Genomic DNA, 21977 nt, shown 5'->3' on the forward strand with positions numbered 1-21977 from the left:
TTGACACGTCTCACCTCAAAAGACTTACAATATGGCCCTTGAGTAAAAAAGTTCAGAGATTTTTTTTTTTTTTTTTTCAAACATATGAAAAAATACAGAGAGTGGATTCACCTTTCTGGTTTGGGATTACTGGATGTAAGCAAGTTGAACTTTGTAGGAAGTATAATATTCAGTCAGATAGGGGGGTCCGGGGGTTTCTCCCCTGGAATAATTTTGAAATTGTAGTTATAAAAACACAGTTTGAGACATTCATTGGAAAGGTTCGGTGGCTTCGATTTGAACGATTCGGTGGTCCCTCCCCGGTATTTATTTCGAAATTGAAATAACAAAAAGTACTTGTAGATACTCGTCTGTTATGCAAAGGAGAGTGGGCGAGTTCGGGGACTCTTCCCCGAACCCCTTCAAAATAGTAGTTCTAAAAACGCAGTTTTAAACTATCTGTGGTAATGTTAGGTAGATAAGAGATTCGAAAGATGTCCCTCGGGAAATTTTCGTGATTAAAGTCTTAAAATTACGATTTCAGGCTATCAACATTATGGGACAGGCATGTTTCGGAAATTGAAGATCTAAAATCGCACTTGTAGCCGACCTTCGTGATGTTAGGAAAAGAAGTTTTCGGAAGCACTTTCCGGAAATTTTTTTCGAGATTGCAGCCCTGAAAACCAAATTTAAGACAATCTTTAATGATTTTGAAGAGAGTGGGGGAAGGGAGAGGGGCGCTCCATTTAAATGCTGTAGATTAAGAAACGCAATTTTGATAGATCTTTGGTAATGTTTGTGGAAGGAGAAGTTCGGTAGCATTCCCCGGCAATTTATCGAAAGTGAAACTCCAAAAGGCAATTGCAGATTGTCTTTGATTCTGTTAAAAAGAGGGAAGGTTCATGGGCTCTCCCCATAAATTTTTCAAAATTGCAGTTCTGGAAACTCAGTTTTAGACGACTCTTAATGGCAAAGAGAGCGTTTTATGGGCATTACAGTGGAGGAGCCCACCTGGAAGTTTACCGAAATTGAAGTCGCATTTCTAAAAAAGATGGGTCACACACAAATTCACTATAACAGATATTTTTCGGAAATCCTCAAAATTGATTCAGCTATTCAGCACAGATCGAAATTCAGAATTCGAAAATTTTCACGTATCTAATACTTCTAATACTAATTTCTATAGCATATTAGATACAGAAGAAATTAAAAATGATTTAAGAAAAATAATTAAAATACCTTAAGAACAAACTGATCTACTTCCAACAGTGGAACATAACGCGTCATTGAAAGTTTTATAAAAATCATCTAATGATAAATTGAAAGAATAATCAATTTGAAAATGGTAGAAAAAAAAGAGTAAAATGAAATGAAAAATTCTACATAAACTTAAGCTAATTTATGAAGAAAGTGTGTTCATTTTCAAGTGGTGGGCTAAAAACTATGTTAGAGTGAAACCTGTATAAGTTGACCACTTGCGGTGCACTACTTTAGTGATCAATTTAAACATGTGATCAACTTATAAAGGTTGAATTATATGATATAGATCTGATTCTGTGTCTGAAAATAGCGGTCAACTTAGACTGGTGGTCAACTTAACAAGCTTTACTGTATTCGAAAACTTCAAAATTAGTTTTAAACTATTGTTTTGGTGCAAATGAATCCATGAAAGGCTAGAGCACAGTGGTCAAAATTCTTACAAGCAATAAATAAATAGCAGGGGGAAAAACATTTTAAAAAACTTTTTATTTTAGCCATTTTTGACCTCCTTCTCATCACTGTTACACGTATTCCTCATTCAAAACTGTGTTACTTCCAGAAAATCTGTATAAATAAAACAAGGAATATATGTGCATATATTTATGCATGTTCCACATACAAATGAGTGTATGGCGGACTTCGACCAAATTTGACAGGAAGATACTTGGGCACCGGAGAAGGAACGTAGAGAGATTTTCAAGCGGCAAAGAAGCATGGATGTAAAGAAGTGCCGAACAGTTCAAATTTTAGTTTTAGGACCTTAAATGGTATTAAAAGACCTTTTCTACCTGAAATAATTATCCGATCGGTTCGATTTTAGTATCATTCGAAAGCTCGCAAAAATACCCCTGAAGTAGATTTACTTCCCTTTCATTTCAAAACCATCAACAAGGCTATAAAGTCAACTGGAGAATAGTTGAACGTATTTTTAGGTAAAGGAACACGAAAATAAAATCGGAAACTTATTGTCTACTGCGAGCTCAGTTTTAATTATCGTCCATAAAATCACTGAGAAGAAAGATTTGTTGCCTTTTTTTTCCCTCGGCTGTGAATAAATAAAATTCTTGCTTTTGTTTCGAGATATTTCTTGTAATCGGGGGATTTAAAATTTTTCCTTTTTGGTTATTTTTCTGCGATCTGTGGGGAAATTTTGCAGATTTTTTTTTTTTTTTGTTCAAGCCTGACTGTTAAACACAAATCACTTGACATAACTTTTATTTTCGAGGTAAATCTTGCAAAACCAGACGACGCAGCTATTTTATAATAAATCAAAAAGAAATCAAATCGTCTGATCCTGATTTGCAACGGACACGGACTACATCCTGTCTTTGATGATCCCTTTATTGAAAAAGAGACACGGCTAATAAATTTTAGTATGAGTAAATCAAAAATTTATTATTTATACATGTAGGGGAGAGTGGCTCAAAGCGAGTAGGTTTTCGAAGAACGCTCGAAAATTGTAGTTTTTGGATTTGAACCAAAACAATTTCGGTTTTATTTCCTAGCAGAGTTCTCTTGAACTTCAAAATAAAAAGTGATTTTTGCATTATTTCAAACCCAATATTTATTTATTATCAAACTTTTAACAAACATGTGAAAAACCCGCTTTGAACTTACCATTGAGCCCAAAGCGGGTAAGCTTAGCTAATTGTGGTTTGGTACATTTTCCAATTAAATATGAAGTCATAAATGATTAAAATAGTTCACTAGCTACCTGCCATTATCTAAAAATATATATAACAGTTGTACTAATCCAATTTAAAGTCAGCACATTTGTTTGTAAAACAAAAAGAAATAAATGATTAAATTAATAGACTAATTAATTATCATCCTAAAAAATAACTTTTTAAAGTTATACTTGTCCTATTGAAATAGAAAATCTAAGTCAGCACACGAGTTAAGAAATTGTAAATAAATATATAATTAAACCCTATACCCGCTTTGCCCGAAGGCACGTTTTTTATTTAAATTATTATAATCTTAAATTTAAAAATGAAATAAACGAAATGACTATCGTAGTTTGTAGGTGGATGGTGTCAGAACAACGTAATATTATTAACAATTAAAAAAGTAAGCTGGTCTTTGACTAATCACAAGTTACAAAACTTCATTTTTTTTTAATTTTAATGTATCATTTTTTAATTTTTTTTAATTTTTATTTTAAGCCTGGTTACGCCATGCTGCTTGCGGACTGATAACACAGAGCAACAGTAATTTTGGTGCTGGGGTTTTTGGAACTAATTTCGTATGAATTTGGTACCCTGAGTTCAAATATGACATCAGTTTTTGCCCAGAAACTTAAATTTCTAAGATATAACATTTAAATATACATAAAACAGGCTGAAGTTACATCTATAGATCAAATAAAACACAAAACAGGGATTTTTTATTCCTATTATATTGTACAAATAATAAGAGATTGATTACCAAACAGTCCAATTAGGCTCTTGGACATGGGTCCCTAATTTTTAAGTGCCTCAAAATGACTAAAATTGTAGTAGTCTTACTTAAGAAAACTTTACCTTAATTTTCTTTTATTTTCTTAAGTTTTCTTCTTTATTTATTTACCTTTTTTACGTGTACTTAAGTGTAGGATACTCTACCTCCAACAAATATTTTGAACGAGTGGTAAAACACCTCAACACACCTGAAATGGTGGTTCCCCATTAATGTTTATGTTTATAAGGTTTGACTTCAGAGGACCCCACAAAAAATGTTTATTTCGGGTCACCTGCTTTATTAATCAGGCCCTGAAAAATACTGAATACAAAGATCCAGCTCGTCACACATCGCAAGAAGCGAATATATGCAAGCCAAGAACTTACACATTGACCTTAACTTGTTGAAGCGTTATTACTAAACTCGTCAAACTTTTACTGCATCTGGTGTATTTTCCTTTAAGTTACTAGACTGCAGGCTGACAATAGGGTAAATATGCCAGAAGCAATCCTTGTTTAAGAAGCTTACACTTGCTTTAAAAGTGCGCCAAATGGAGCTAAAACTGCACATTTTGGGTAAAACAACAGCATTTATCTAAAAAAGTAGAGCTGCTAGAGAAAAACTTATTTCATATTTCGACTCTGGGCACCAAAGAATTTTTTTTTTTTTTTTGTCGGCCTGTGTCCTGTGTAATAACTCGGCGGTGTTCGGGTAAACACGACATACGTATTCGTCGCCGCTAACACACCATGGGGGGGGGGGGCATACGAAGGTCTACCCGCTTTGGGCCTCCCCTCCCCTATTTCATGTTGAATAAGTTTAAATATTTTTTTCCTTCCAAAAATAAAAAATTTCATGTTCTAAAAAAAAAACTTCTGGAAAAAAAATCCCCCCCAAAAATTTTGATGGCGCAACTTGCGCCATAATCCCCTCCTGTGGGCACCCCTGCGTGGACGACCACTACTGAACCCCCGGATAGCTGTTCCTGTAGTTTGAAATTGTCTCCAAAGTCGTGAAACGATGCTGTGAGCAATTCCGAACTCTGCAGCCACACTTGTCACACTGCGGCCTTCCTCCAACTTCCCAATGATTCGACCTCGGGTAAAAGCATCCAGATGTCGTCTAACAGATTGATTATTCGCCATTTCTCGCTGAGGCAGCAACTCGGTGTGATTTTAACTGCTATACGGCGTGCAATCTCTTTGCCAGAAATACTGATCTTACACCGACAACATGCTTTATACTTATACTACTCTGACACTCCCCCATTACGTCTGCCTGCATATCTGCGCATGTGCTACCGTACAGCACCTTACAATCTCCTGATTGGTCTTTCTGTCCGCTCTGCCTCTTCGTTCAGCTGATATGCTAATTTTTCGACTTCGTTCTTAATTTTTGCACACCAGTGTATAGGGTAAAAAAAGGGAATATAGAAAATATAGGACATTTTTGAAAAATATAGGAAATATAGGACAATTTTGATGCTTTTTTTGAAAATATAGGATATATAGGACTACTTCGACCCCTGTAAAATTAATACCAGATTAGCTTGTGAGGATTTTTGCAACAAGATTAAAACCAAAAAGGACTCTAGAAAAGTCCTGTAAAATGAAAAGTTATATCTAAATATTGTTCAATTTGTTATTCCTCATTCAAAGTGTTTTTCATAAATAAAATAAATTGTAAATATGTATTTACGTTTCGGACGTGAAATGTTCAAATTATCTGCTTCTGTCATTTTTTATTACCCCTGTTTTAGTTTCATAATTAGTAACCAGTTATTCATAGCATTGAGAATAAACTGCCCCATAAAAGGTTCCAAAAAATCAGCCAGGGGTATGTACCGTTCAGCCAGGGCAGGGGGCGAATCCAGAAATTTTTGAAAGGGGGTTCAAGTTTCAGTGGCCAGCGACCTCAGCATAAAAAAGTATCGGCTAAGTAGGGGGTGCCTATCCCCCGAAGGGGGATGGCGCACCGCCTCATATGCTATGGAGCTCCTCCCCCCCTCTTTATTTTTTTAATGGCGCTTTCTGCGCCATGTATCATAGCCCCTCAAATATTCATCAACAATCATATTTCTTTAGGGATACAAGCTGGACATTACTGTAAACTTTGAATATATCATTCTTTTGAAAATGAACAAGAATCTCAAAATAGCAATAGCCTAGTAAACAAACCCAGTCAATCGTCTGAGTTAATTATACGTTGAGAAGAAATACCTTACAGAACCAAGCAGAACTAGTATGTTGTGGCCATCACGAAACTTTCTTCTATATTTTTCTTTTTTTTCTTTTTTCTGATCCCTCCCCATGCTTGAGGAGGAAGCAATATTCCTAACAAAAACGAAATTACACATGCAAAAACTTGACCACCATCCCAATGTCTGAATCATTGCAAAAGCAAAGCAAAGAGCGAAAATTGAAAGTTATTTTAAAAGCCTTGCTTGAATTAATTACAAATATTTTATTTGTTAACACACATAAGATGGCAATAGTTAAAAATTTTAAATCATTGAGATAATATTTCCGATCATTTCCATACAATTAAAATCACGAGAAATACGCAGACGACAATTTATTACGATTTATCTTTCTTATTGTTGCATTAATAAAACTATTTTTATTCGCTAAAAAAAAATAATAATAAAAATAAATCAGCACCTCTTGGCGCGATTGGCGCCAAAATTGAACCAAAGTCTGTTTACATATGGATTCACATATATTCCAAATTTCAACCAGAACGTAGCATTACTTCTTGAGATAAGGCACTCACAATGGAAAAAAAAGAACGGGCGATTGCGCTACCCCCTTTTTAGCTATTGACACCAAAATAAAATCAGCTCTTATACCTACTGAGGGCTACTTGCCGATAAATTTTTCTTTCATTCCGTTCATTATTTCTTGAGATACAGCAGTCACAATTGACGACAAAAAACGTTCTATAGCTCAACCCCCGTTTGAGTTATTGACACCAAAATTGAATCAGCACCTGTTCCTGTTAATGGCAACATATGGACCAAATTTTGTTTGATTCCGCCAGTTACTTCCTGAGGAATAGCAATCACACGTAACTCAAAAAACGTCCCATTGCTCCACCCCCCTTGGAGGAATTCGCGCCAAAAACCAATGGGCACAAGTTCACATAGGGGCACATATGTGTACCAAGTTTCGTTCGATTTCATGCGGTAGTTTTTGCTGTAGAGCGGCCACAAAAAACTGGTCACACATAGACGTGACACACATACACACACACAGACAGACAGACATTTTCCAAAAATAGTCGAAATGGACTCAGCACACCTCAAAACGTTCGAATCCGTCAAAATTCGAAATTCGAAAATTTGCACGAATCCAATACTTTCTTCTATATATTAGATATAGAAGAAAGTAAAAAGAAAAGACTCCATGTATCGACTCCATAAACTATTTTTCTTAATTTAAAAAGAATGAAGTATAATAATTATCATAATAAAATTCATGCCACAGGGGGTCAGCTGACCCTTTGACCCTCCCCTGAATCTGCCCTTGAGCCAGGGGTATGTACTCTTTTGAATACTAGCAACGCTGGGAGGGGGGGGGATGATTCCAGTGTCTCGGTTGAACATTTCAGAAATCTAGCAAGCCTATATTAAATAATCAATAACAATAAATTCAGCCAGTTACAGTTTTGAATTTCTTTTCCGGCTTCTCTTACACATAATTATAAAGGAAAAGGAGGGGGGCCATCTCTCCCCCCCCCTCTCATGAAGTTTTGTGTAACATATGTTTGTCCAAACAAATAATTTTTGGAAAGTGGGAAAAGAATGAAATAATTATCACGCAAAAAGTAACAATTATATTACGGTAATAGATAAGGGAAAAAATTGCTTTTTTGGTAACGAATTGGAATGACTTAAATTCATGTTACTCCAAAAATAGTCTGCAAGATAAACCAAAATAATATTACTCATTAATTCTAAATCAGCACTGAAAAATGCACGAAAGGGGGGAGATATTGAAACTAAAAACTACAAACATTTGTCACTGTGCATTATATCCCTGAAAATACGGTACAAATTTCCGTTCGCTGAAATTTACATTTTTTCCTTCAAAAATTTTAGTTTTTCCTTTTCCTTAACTGGAAGAAATAGTCTACAATTTTTTTTCCAAGAATCTGTGACGCGCATCATCACAGTGTTTGTACTACCGTGGACACAAGTAGTTTTTTAATATATTCTGCTAACATTAATACAGATAAAAAAGCTTCGGGAACTTAACCTACTCCAACAATCGGGCTGAAAGTAGCTCCGCACTCCCAGTTTAAAAATTAGTTAAAAATTACATTTGAAATTCTTATTTCCTACATTTATTTTCTTATTTAACACTAAAAAATTGAGCGGTGCCACTCCTAGCGCGGGACCCAATTGGCCCAAGGCCGACTCTGCCCTTAAGCAATCAAATATATCCTAAATTTTGGTTTTGGGGACTTATATTTTGAAATATTTGCTCCAGACCCCCTATTTGTGCCCAAAAATTTCTCTTTGACCCCCCTTCCTTTAATGGTCCCCTCTGGAACCAGAAGTTGGACCTACCCTTGACCCCATTCCCTTTCTGCAACCTAAGAAGCTTATTCTGGCACCAGCGCAGAATCATTCCATTCCGGAATGACGTCATAGGTCCTCCTTCAAAGCCGTCAGCACAGAAGTCTGAGGGAGTAGGTTTGACTTCAATCTGAAACGGAATGCTACCGATGTTTTCTGGAATAGGGCCTGAAGTCGGATTTAAAAGAATGAAAATATTTCGTCGCCTTTTTTCTTTTTCTTGCTTTTTTTAAGATAAAGATTGAATCAAGCGATGAAATTTCATAGAAGAGCGGGCCATGAAATCATTAAGGCAATGTTCGACGTCATTAACACGTCTATTGCACAACGCCGCGAGTCAGAAACTAATCATGTTTTAAATAAACAAAATTTTCTCATCATACTTTTCTTTTTCTTTTCCTGAAACATTTTTGAAAAACAAAATTATTCCACTGCCCATTTTTTTTTTTTTTCTGGACTTCGTGAGTTCATTATGATCGGTATGCTATTGGCACTGGCTTCAGTAGATCATTTTTAGTTCTAAAAACGTTTCGGTGACAACGTATCGCCAAATTGTTAATGCATCGTCAAGATAACAGCAAACGGTTAATGAAAAAAAAAATGGTGAAATATCGCTAAGAGATTTTCAGTTTAGGATGTTACTTCAGTTTAAATTAGAATTTCATTAATTTACCCCAAAAAACGAGTTAAGAGCTCTTTTGAAACATCGAATGTAACCAAAAATGTCAGCACAATTAGACTCTTGAATACATACGAAATTGCAACCTTCTAGCACTGCTTACCGTTTTTGAGCTTTGCGAGATATATGCGTACACGCATGCGTACACACACACACACAAACAAGGGCATATACAAGGGGATATGGGATTTGGTGATAAATATACTCCCCCGAAACACAAATTTTCCTTTATTTGACATAGCAAGGATTAAATCTAGCATATCTCTCTGCATAAACTGTTAGTTACGTTACTGTATGTAAACTTCACAAAAAGCTTATGATAATTTACTTGATAGTGGTCAAATGAATATTTCAGTTGTCCAAATGTTTCTACGTACATATGTACTTACGGATACATCCAAAAAAAAATTGTCAAAATTCATTCAGAAGTGAATAAATTGAAACTTAAGTTGAAATTTGAGTGAAAATTTTATTTAAAAAAACTGTGTCATAAGGACACACGACAGAAGTGAAACATCTGTCTTTTCTTTCTTTTTTTTCATACTCTAAACTGTCACTCACATCACGCTCTTGTTCTTTCCGCGTCTGACTTAGGCATATTCTCAACAAATTTGTATATTTTAATGAAGAAAATAGATTATAAACCAGAAAAAATTTAACAATATTCGAAATCCGCTTTTTAATTATTGCCAAAAATAATGAAAAATAGTAGTTATAAAGTTAATTTTGTTAATAAATTTACAAACTAATTTCAAGGCTGAACGTACGCAATGTGGACTACACTTTAAACTGATGACTTGACTTGAATTTATGCTTGCTTAGTTTCAACCAAGAAATTATTTTGTTAAATTCATTGACAAAACTAACTTCGTAATTACTATTATTTTTCATTGTTTTTGGCAACAATTAAAAAACAACTACGTCACTTCCGTCACACAAAAAAGGTTGAGGATCAGAACTTCATAAACCTCGCATAAGATGTTTCACTTCAAAAACGTTCGTGACAATGCTTCCTTTTCCTCGTTCAAGGAAGTGAAAATAATGTTGTTTCGATTAACCAACTCTTTCTTCACTCGAAATAAAAATTAATTTTAACATAAATTATGTCATCAAAGATAGGTTCTGCTATCACAGGCTATATCTCATTTGTCTAAATTAAATCATTGCTTGACAGAACTCCATTAGGATTGGCTCTATAATTGGTATGTTTTTGAAATAAATCATTATGGTAGTTGGTAATCACGATATCCTCATGGGTAAGAGTTGCTTTTAGTTTTCCCTCTGTTTCTCACAAGTGAAAAAATACTGATAGTTTGGAGGGTTTACCCCCAGTTTCGCCGCCATTTAAAATTTCCACCCCCTTATACACAGAGCCAGATCATTCTGATATTGGACATGGAGTTCATTTGTATTTCAGGGCCCCCCTAGGGCCCGGCTAAGATTTTTGAAGACATTAGGCATGAAATTCATTTTTGTCCCCCAACCCTCCCACCCCGCTTCCTATATTTCCGCTTTATTCTGAAGCTATAAAATATTTCGATACTTGCGTGTTAACACAACCATGCTAAATTTGGTGGTAACCTCATATCACAATGTTTAAAAAGTAAAAGAGATATAAGATAAATAAATACCTTTGTGCTGAACAGTAAAGTAAGACAAACAACGTTAAAAAAAGCACAAATTTGCCAGTTACATCAGACACGTGTTTCGGCGTTACAGGGAACGCCTTTTTCAATGCAAAAAGAAAGAGCTTTTGTCGGATGTCTTTTCATCCGTAAGCTCATTACTTTTTTGCATTGAAAAAGGCTTTCCCTGTAACGCCGAAACACGTGTCTGCTGTAACTGGCAAATTTGTGCTTTTTTTAACGTTGTTTGTCTTACTTTAGAAGAGATATAGTATACAATAATTGTATAAGATGGGGTTAAACTTTGCCAGTTTACCGTAAATATCAAAGGTATTTATGATATAACTTTGGTAGTAAATACAAAACTTGGAGTGGTTTCGAGATTTGCAAAGAGATCAATTTTTTAAGGGGAATTTTTATCAACAAATAAAGAGATTTTTTCCTTGACTTTGCTTTTGCAAACATATCAATGACGTCATTGTACTCTAGATTCTGAGGGAAAACATTATTTATTTTTAATTAGCATGACAAATTAAGGAGATTTTGGGCCCCCCTGAAATCTAAGAGCAGGGGCCTGTGCCCAGCATGCCCCTGTGGTAATCAGGCTCTGCGTTGTACACATATCAAAAGGTAAGATCAAACCTGAAAAACAGGGTGGGGGGCATAGGCGCCCATATGAGGGCAAGTTGGGTATCAAGTCCCCCCCCCCCTCCCCTTGGAAATTAGAACTTCTCTTGCTTTTAGTACTTTTTTCTTTGCAAAAATGTAAAAACATTTCTTCTCCAGCCATTAATGAATAAATTATTAAAAATGTAGAATTCTAATAACTCTAATCTGTACCGAAATCGGTTTCCACAGAAAAAATATCCTGCTAAACCATGAGGAAAATATTTGAGCCTCCTCCCCCCTCCTTAAAATTTTGCATATGGGCGCCCATGGGGGGAGGGATTTCGTGCGAGCGAAACTGGGGGGACACTGGCTTGGAGTTTACAATTTGTCATTAATGATGTCGTTTGAGCGATTATTGGAGGAACGAATTTCCGAAAATAACGTAGGGTCAGGTGGGGTTAGAGATGTGGATCGGGTAAATACCCAGCGGGTAGGTAAATATTTTTTGGGTATTTACCCGGGTATTTACCCAAGGCCTGGGTAAATACCCAAAAATTGGGTATTTAATAAAAAAATGCAAAAAAGCGAATGAGATTTTTTTTTTAAATCTAAATATGAAATAATTGGTAAAACTGATATATACATATGTATTACACAGTTTATAATATTTTTTATTGGAAGACTTGATGAAATCATGAAAGAAACATATCGTGAACCAAAGAACCTTTCTTTTCAATGTCATAATTGGAGAAGTATAAGCAATTCATTATGAACTTCAGGATTTCAAAATCACAATCTAGGTTAGTCATATCCAAAATGAAAAAAAAAAAGGAAGCATGAGGGATGTTTGGAAGAATAAACTGAGAAGTTATTAAGAAACTATGGTGTTATTTATTTTATTGATATTTAAGTGATATCATGGAAAATATAGAAACAGTTTTCACATTAATAAACAAAAAAAAAAAAAAAAAAAAGCAAAATTTTCTTTTCTGTTGCCTTGCTCATTTGCATTTGCTCCCCTGTAGGGTGGGAAGGTAAATATTTTTTTGGGTATTTATCCGAAGGCAGGGTAAATCCCCTAGTAATTGCGCATTTTGCAAAATTTTTTTAGGTAGTATTAAAAGGTGACTATTATCTTTTTTAAACGTAAACCCTAAAATAAAAGATTAAAAATTTTAAATGAATTTTAAATGTTTATGTATAGTATGTGTGTGTGTATATATGTGTGTGTGTGATACAGAATACACCTGAACAATTGAACTAAGTTTGGAGGAAATTTCTGCATAAGATATAGGTAAAAAAATTGTAATAATAAATTGAGCGACATTTCGTTATACATTTTGATGTCATGCAGGGACATATTACTGGGTTATAAAAGACTAGGACCTTAAAAAATTGATGTTTGCTTTTTTTGTAACCAGTTAAGCTTTTTTCTTTTTGTAGAATGGCTTTTTATATCTGAAATTTGGCTATCAACATTGATTAGGCATATCCAACACATTTAATGTGAATATCATATTAGATTGCTAAGCTGTTTCACACAATATTTCTTTAAATATGTGATCAAAATACAATTTTTGGGCAAAAATTTATTGTTTTGTATATGGTTGGTTGTATATATACATAATGGAATACATACAGAAAAGTATTTTAGATGAATATAAATTTTTGAAATAAATACCCGGGTATTTACCCATTTTGGGTATTTACCTGGGTATATATATACCTTGGGTATTTACCCCTAAAAATAAATACCTGGGTATTTTACATCACTAGGTGGGGTAAAATGGGTAGTCAGAATATATGGTTTAAAAAGTCAGTTTTTTAAAATTAAATTTGCATTTTTTTGAGTTGATTATTATACTTGGCTGTTCTGAATTATATATCACAAAATATATTTTTTCAATAGATTATTTTTAGTGAGTGGCAACACTTTAAATTGAAGTCGATAAATTCAAGTCGCATGTTGTCTGCTTAAACTTCTATCTCCAGCTCCTGATTTTTGAGGAATTTTTATTACTGTGTCATAATATCTTTAGCTAGACATTTTTATTGCTGCTTCAACTTACAGGGAAGAAAAAAAATATTTTTTTCTATTTTTAATCTCATATTTTGAAAATGGGGTAAAATGGGTATATATGGTTAGGCTTACAATTCTAGCAAGTTGTTTTAAAAGGTACAGCATATTTTCCTTTAAATGAATATTAATTCATTTACGGTTGATTCAAAATGATTGAAACATAAAAATATGCACAATGGCATGATTTTATAAAATAAACTTTACTCCATCATAATAAATAAAAATAAGCCACAGGTATACTTATTCTAGTGTTTGTGTGCACTTGCGCATAAAATAACAATTTCCTCAGAATATGCTGGCCCAGCCTGCTGCTCGTCACATTTTTATTTGATTGCAATCAGATTCTATCAATTTCTCTGATGCACTCTAATGTACCTTTAATTTCTCGGAACACATCATCGTTTCAATCCGAAAAGTATGCGTCACAAAGCACAATTTCCTCACCTTATAAAGATTTGAAAAGTGCAATATTGTCAGCAATTTTAACAAGTGTTTCAGATTTGACAACTACCTGCATGATTTATTTAAAACAACTTAAACAGGTGCTGGCAAATATAGGAAATAAATGACAAAGATGTTTTAGAAAGGCTAAGAGTTGAAAGTGAAAAACGTAAGGAATTTAAAAACAAGAAAATAAAAAATAGATGAAAAAGAAAGTCTCCATTCAGAGGAAGTATCTGGAATAGAAACTGCTGAAAATATGCTTATGAAGCAAAGTTTAACCACAGGTGCAAAGGTATAAGTATTATACTTTGAGGAAACAAGCAAGAAAGAATTTATTGGCAAATATATGGCTGTTGAGGAAAATTTTATGAGGTGAAATACTTTTAAAAAATCCAAGATGGGGGATTTTTTTATATTTTTTCTGATATAGACGACATGGATTTCACTGAAGAACATCAAATAATAAAAAAATTTTAATGCGCCACAAAGTAACAATAGGCCATTACTTTCTTAAAAGAAAGAAAAGTATGGATATCATGTGTTCAAAGAAACCTTATTAATATTTTGTCAAATTTACTCTTTGCACAATTTTTTTAAATTAAATAGTTAAATTTTGATAACTGACTCTTATGCCTTTACTATCACACTTCATTGAACAAATAGTATGCTTTTTTATCACTTCTTAGACTTTAATACCCATTTTACCCCATAGGCTACCCATTTTCACCTGCGTGGGGTAAAATGGGTATGCAAAACATATAGTCATAAACACTCCTCTCAAAAATAAATTTGTATCAAATTATGTGTGAAAATCATTTAATTCTACTCTCAACATATTAATGTATATATAAAACAAAAAAATATTAGAAACGAAATATTTTGACAAAAATACTTGAGTGAAAATCCAAAAGTAGGCTATTTTATACCCATTTTACCCCACCTGACCTTATAGTATTATGTGACTATTGAAAGGAATTCTTGTTTTCTGTGTCAAATGAATCGGAATTTAACTGAAGGACATTTTTAGATTAATTTTAAAATGTTAAAATTTCTCCTCTATTTTGGCACTGTCGTCTCCGCTTAAACTAATATGGTCAGTTTCAGGGCTTGAGTTCTACCAGGTCATCTGGGAGGGGGGGAGAGAGCAATTGAGGCTCCCTGGCTCTGAGAAATTATTGTATTTACATATAAATGGGCATGGTTTTTTGGTAATTTTTCTGCGCAATTTGCATTGAGTAAACACCCTTTAACAACCCTCTAGAAAACGTCGAAATGAAGGGCTTGATTTCTGAAGAGCAGGATCCAGTTTCGGGAGGAGAAAGGACACCTGTTGGTCCGGGCCCTAGCCTGAAGGGGGCCCGAAATTTTTTTAATGAGGGGTGAAATATTTGTAGAGAAGTTGGGGTAAACAATATGGAGAGGACCCCGTAAAAGTCATTTGTGACGGGCCCCAAAATTTCTGTGCACGACCCTGATTGAAACGAATTGCAGTAACCCAGTTTCCCTGAGCTCCCAAATAAACTAAGGCCTAGTCGGTTGTAAATTGTTCGATTCAGCCTTGTACTTGATTATGCAAGGCACCGTTCTTTACCTCATGAAATTGAAAACACGTAGTTTGATATAAACTAAATGAACAACAAAAAAAAAAATGATATAATGATTAAATATATGCATCATAAGAATATATGAAAGTTATAAAAAAAAGTAAGTAACTTACAGCTTGAATTCAAGAATCTTTGTTTTGGCACCACTTTTCACTTCACTACATTTTGAAAAATTCTTCAATAGAGGACTTCTTCAAAAAGCTTGCTCTAAATTAGCATTCAGAAGGTCAAAATCTGTACCGCCAAAAATGTTTAGAAAGTATAAATTACACAAATAAATTATTTAAAAAAAAATTCATGTAGGCAGAAATTTAATTTAAATTTATTTAAAAAAATTTTAGGAAAAATATTTATTAAAACTTGGCAGTTTTATTGGATTATCCGGGAACAATATCCGAATAAACGGGATTCTTTAATATTGCACCTGTGGGAAATATTCATTTCCGGGAAGGTTCATTCTTATGAGCGAGGTATTTGTTTATCCCTAACCCGAATAAGCGACGCTCGAAATATATGTGCAAACGAAATTTTTCTGCCGCTTATCCAGATTTCTCTTTGTTTATCCCTTGCCCGATTAGTCGGGGCTCACAGCATATGTGTACGAAATTTTTCTACAGATCATCCGGATTTCTCTTTGTTTATTCCTTGCCCGATTAAGCGGGGCTCACAATATATGTGTACGAAATTTTTCTACAGATCATCCGGATTTCTCTTTGTTTATTCCTTGCCCTATTAAGCGGGGCTCACAATATATGTGTACGAAATTTTTCTACAGATCATCCAGATTTCTCTTTGTTTATCCCTTGCCCGATTAGTCGGAGCTCACAGCATATGTGTACGAAATTTTTCTACAGATCATCCGGATTTCTCTTTGTTTATTCCTTGCCCGATTAAGCGGGGCTCACAATATATGTGCACAAATTTTTCTGCCGCTCTTCCAGATTTCTCTTTGTTTATTCCTTACCCGATCAGTCGAGGCTCACAGTATATGTGTACGAAATTTTTCTGCCACTCATCCAGATTTCTCTTTGGTTTTCGCTTACCTGATTAAAAGGGGTTTTCTTTTCATTCTTTTTTTTTTTTTTTTTTTTTAACGTATAGTTTACTGAAAGTTTGACATTTTGCATTTCATGAACTATTTCCAACTACCAGCGTACCAAAATTCCATAGGTGGCAATGACTGGTAAGGATTCATAAAAAAATATAAGGCCGCAGTTTCCTAATCAGCACCCTACTAACTAAAAGTGAGGCCCTAGGCCGACAATAATTCGGAGACCCCCTGAAGACTATAGCAGAATGCAGTGGTTGATTTACTGATTTGGGGCCCATCGGAATGCGTTTTTGGGGGCCTCTTTGTCCATGTCAGAGCTATGTATAAGTGATCTATCATGTGCATTTATGCATACATTATGCACCTTCGGTCCCCTTCATAATTGTGACATGATTTATTCGTTTAATTCGTTACTTCCAGAATAAATTAAAATTCTCCTTTAAGGAAGTTTTTTTTCCATCCAACAATTCATAATTTTATGTTATTACTTTAAAAATTAATGTGTTTTTTACATGTAGTTGTAATGTTATGCATAATTCTTTAAATTATTTGGGCCCCTTAGTTAGATGGGCCCCAGACCCAGGCCTAGTCAGCCTGTGCAGGGGTGCCCACAGGGGGGATTATGGCGCAAGTTGCGCCATCTAAATTGGGGGGGGGGATTTTTTATTTTTATTTATTTATTTATTTATTTATTTATTTATTTGAATTATCTATTTTATTTTATTTTGTTTATATTTTATTTCATTTATTTATTTAGTTTGTGTGTGTGTGTGCATGTCATTGACGAAGAACTTTTCTAATAAAATAAAAATAATTAAAAACAAATAAATAAAAAATATTTTAAAACAAAATAAAAATATATATAAAAGGGAAAGAGGGTTGAGAAAAACTGGGCTGGGAGGGATTTGCGGCATTGAACTTGGGGGGAGGGGGATGGGCACCCCTGAGCCTGTGCGGTAATCCGGCCCTGTCCCGAATGTCTGCCTTATTTATAGACCATGATTGCATCATAACTCACAAGTGCAGAACTGTGGTTAAGTGTTCGAGCACGCTCTTTTCGTTTTCATTTTACATAGAAGGAAACTGTAGATCAGAACATTCTCATGAAAAGAAAAAGTTTCTGATCTCGAACCAGCCGCCAATGAACGAAAGCCAGATGTCTTAACAGAAAGCAAGTTGTTTCATATCAGATCACAGATGTTCTATTTCATTTTCGCTATCAATACAGGCATGGAATGCATGTTATCGATTAAGAAAATTTCATGTTTGGAATACAAATCCGAAATTATGAAAGCCATATTTGTTCTGCCATTTCAATGGGGGTTGTTTCTTTTAGTCAAAAGTACTACTTTTAGTCACTGAAGTTGATAAAATGAGCAAAATAATAATAATAATAATAATAATAACATGGATCCAGAAAATACTTTCATTTTCCCAACATTTAATTTTTAATTATATTTTTAAAGTGTCCGATTTTTCAAACAAAAGTAATGTACTTTGGCGCGCTGAATGTTTACGCTTGCTGTCTACTGCGTTTCCAAGTTATGATAGTTCAGAAGCGAATTAAATATTGCGCTCTGCACTAACGAAATCAATGAAGGGCCATTTTATCACTTGTTATGTCATGTGCAGAAGCTTTAAAAATGAAATTGAATCTGCGCACCGACTAAGATAACTGTTAAAAAATACTTAACTTTGTCAAATTATTTTTAAAATTGTCAAATCGTATGTTTTTAAGCATGCTCTTTTACAGAAAAATATACTTTTAAAATTTCGGAAACGACCCCATTATTTCTCAGTTACTTGGATCTCAAGTCCATGAATGAAATCTTTATTAATAATTAAGCTGAAAGTCTCTCTGTCTGTCAGGATCTCTGTCTGACAGGATCTCTCTCTGTCTGTCAGGATCTCTGTGACGCGCATAGCGCCTAGACCGTTAGGCCGATTTTCATGAAATTTGGCACAAAGTTAGTTTGTAGCATGGGGGTCTGCACCTCGAAGCGATTTTTCGGAAAATCGATGTGGTTCTTTTTCTATTCGAATTTTAAGAACAAGATTATCATAAAATGGACGAGTAAATTACGAAATTATCATAAAGTGGAACCGTAACATGGGCACAAGCCAATTGGCGAGAAAATTCACCATACATTATTTGTAAATATACAGGCGAACCAAAAGACCTTTTAATTTTCTATTACGGGCAAAGCAGATTTGACTGCTTTGTTAGTTTTTTTTAATGCAAATATCCATTATTTTGAACGTTAACAGCAAAATAGTGCGTAATATAGTAGTAGTCATTTTTTATTATTATTATTTTCTGTAACTGATCCTCTAAAACTCTATTCATTCTTTCAAAAAATATTGGGGGATTTTTTGTGCTTTTTTTGTGTGCATATTAACCAAAAATTAAAATTTTATCGCCAAAAATGCCTTTGAGGAGGGAGGGGGAACTCTAGTTATGTATCTGTAATTGCATGAACGCGCTTGTTTCAGTGTGGGATTCTTGTTTGATGCCTGAACTTGTCCTCATCACTACTTCAGTTGTTTATAAAAAAAATTTCTTTTGGGGTTCCGCAACTTCGTTACTTCTTTCGTGACGACTAGAGCCCAGATTATACGCAAATGCATATGCTATTGCATTTTATGCATATAACAGCATAAAAACGGCAAATTTTCGAAATAACTACAAACGGCGTTTTTCATTCACTTTTAGGGTTTTTTTTTTTTTTTTTGAGCAATCACGATTGCTTATTGCTTTCATTTGACTGTTTTTGACGTTCCTTTGATTTTTCCTACCAGCACCCTCCGCAGCATCACCGTCGACCGGGTCCTCACGATGCTGCACCTCTAGCGAAAACCGTCTCCACGTTTCGTCAATATCCTACACTTACACGCATACATACACGCACCTACACACATATGCATATATACACCTACAGACATACATACACCTACACACACATACATACACCTACACACACATACATACACCTACACACACATACACACACATACACACACAAACACACACACACCTACACACTCACTACACACAACTACCCACACACTCATGCCTGCACACAGACACAAACACATATGCCTACTCACACATACACATTACCCCCCACACACACCTACACACAACTACCAACACACTCATGCCTGCACACAGACACAACCACACACACATACCCCCCCCCCACTCCCACACACAAACACACACGCTTACATATACACAAACACTCGTGATTGCGAAAAACATAATTTGAATTCAAGATGACAAAATTCAAATTATTATTTTTTTTCCGAGAAGAAAGAGAACAAAAACTGTTTTGTCCTTCATAAAGAAAAGTAAAAATCGGGCTACCTTTTGGGTTTTTTCTCGGGTCGCCCGATTTTTTGTGCGTGTTACAGCCAAAAACTAGAATTTATCGCCAAATATTTGAAAAATGCAAGGATGGAAAGATCAATCGTATTTTTATGCGGTTGGGAAAACTTTTACATGCATGAATTTAAAAAAAAAATCTGCATATTTTTTTTATATTTTAGCGGATAATTAAGGAATTTTTATGCATATTTGCCAGGATATTGTGATGATTTCACTGGACGTCTAATCCGGCCTCATAGCAATAACATTTCAAACATCAGAAGTCAAAAAGGAAGGTCGTGTGTCTGAAAGACACACGATAGAAGTGATTTTTTCTCTCCCTTTTTTTTACATTCTGAAGTGTCACTTCACCCGCACGTTTTCTCCCACCCCACACTCCTGTTCTTTCTGCGCCTGACTTGGCACATTTATTCTGTGCTTGAAAAGAATCTGCCTTTAAAACTTTGCGTCTGACTTGCCTGAATGCCCAAAATCCACAAATACATGCATACTTAATTTCAATCTTCAATTTAGTTAGTTAACTTTATTAACAAAATAGACTTTATAATACCATTATTTTTCGTTGTTTTTGGCAACAATTAAAAAACAACTACGTCCGTTCCGTCACACCAAAAGGTTACGGACCAAAATTTTAAAGGCCATGTGCATGAAAATTTTCACTTTAAAAACAAAAGTGAATAGTCGACCACTCAATTCCGGCAGCCCTGCGAGAAAGAATTACGCCGCACGAAGGAACGAAAACAGGAACTCGGGCTCGTTTCCAAATAGCTTTCGAAACGAAACTCAGAACTTGGCGCTTCCCTTGAAAACTTTTGTTTGTTAACTACGCGGCAGGACATCCTCCCGATCCTCGTCCGGATCGCTTCCGGACCAGAAATGTCCGCAGTCTCATCAGTTTGCATCGCGCGATAATTCGGGCGCATGGACAGAAGCTTCTTGTCCATTCCGACAAAAAGAGCCCAAGCTTATATGAGGAAGCTTGCTATTTATAGCTTTATATCCAGTGTACTAAACCAGACGGATTCGCACCCAGGGTTGGCCACAGGAGGGGGGATATGGCGCAAGTATTGAGCGTTCCAAATTCGCGAGGGGGATCTATAATTTTTTTTTAAATTTATTTATTGATTTATTTTTAATTCAAATTATTTATTTTATTTTATTCTGTATATATTCTGTTTCATTTACTTATTTAGTTTGTGTGTCTGTGTGTGTGAATGTCATTGGCGTAGCACAGAACTTTTCTAAAAATACATAAATAAAAATAATTTTAAAAAATTTAAAAAAATAAAAAAAGAGAGCTGGAAAATAAAAAGGGAAAGAGGGTTGAGAATTTAGGTAAAGAAAGTATAAACCTTTGTTTTATGGCCTTTGTTTATCAATGGGTTTTATATTTAATCGTTTGTGAGAGAAATTGCATGAAATTTATTGTTTTACCCTTAACTTTTCCCCAAAGAACAAATAGGGTAAATCAAAGATTTGGAACCTAAGTTAGGCCACCCCCTAAGCAAAACCACCACTAAACAAAAAAAGGCATAAAAACAGATTCACTAAGTGAAACGATATACAAAGTTAATAAAGTACATATCGATTTTAATGTGAGTATGATATTTGAAGAGTTCCTTCAATTTCATCAAACCTGAACTTGATTACCATTAGACCGCCGAGGAACTATGCTGTTTCAAACAAAAAAAAAAAAAAAAAAAGACTTTTCCTTATCGGTACAGGCAGAGGCGTGCACAGAAATTTTGGAGCCCATCACAAATGACTTTTCCGGGCCCTACTCCATATTGTTTACCCCTATATTTCACCGTTAGTTACAAAAATATTGGGCCCCCTCCAGGTTCGGGCTCAGGCCAACAGGTGCCCCTCCCTCCTCCCTGTGCACGCCCCTGGGTACAGCTGTCTTCGAGTATTTATGGAACATTGTACAAAGGAAAAACAAATCCGACAAGCTCAGAACCTCCTCCTTTTTTTGAAGTCTGCTAATTAATTTAACCCTAATTTCAAATTGAACTGGCGGCATCGTGAAATAGTAAATCCAGAATATTGGTCAAACTTCAGAAATCATACACAGTTATAATGTATATTATTAAAGAATATAAATTAAATCGTGGGGGGGGGGGTGTTCTGTATTCAATTCCCCTCAATTGAACACTAAATATATTTAAAAATTGGAATATTAAATAAAGAACTTTATATTTTAGTGCCTAAATCAAGTTATTTATTAGTAAATAAAATAT

The sequence above is a fragment of the Uloborus diversus genome, chromosome 6 (assembly GCF_026930045.1).
Source record: "Uloborus diversus isolate 005 chromosome 6, Udiv.v.3.1, whole genome shotgun sequence".
Taxonomy (NCBI): domain Eukaryota; kingdom Metazoa; phylum Arthropoda; class Arachnida; order Araneae; family Uloboridae; genus Uloborus; species Uloborus diversus.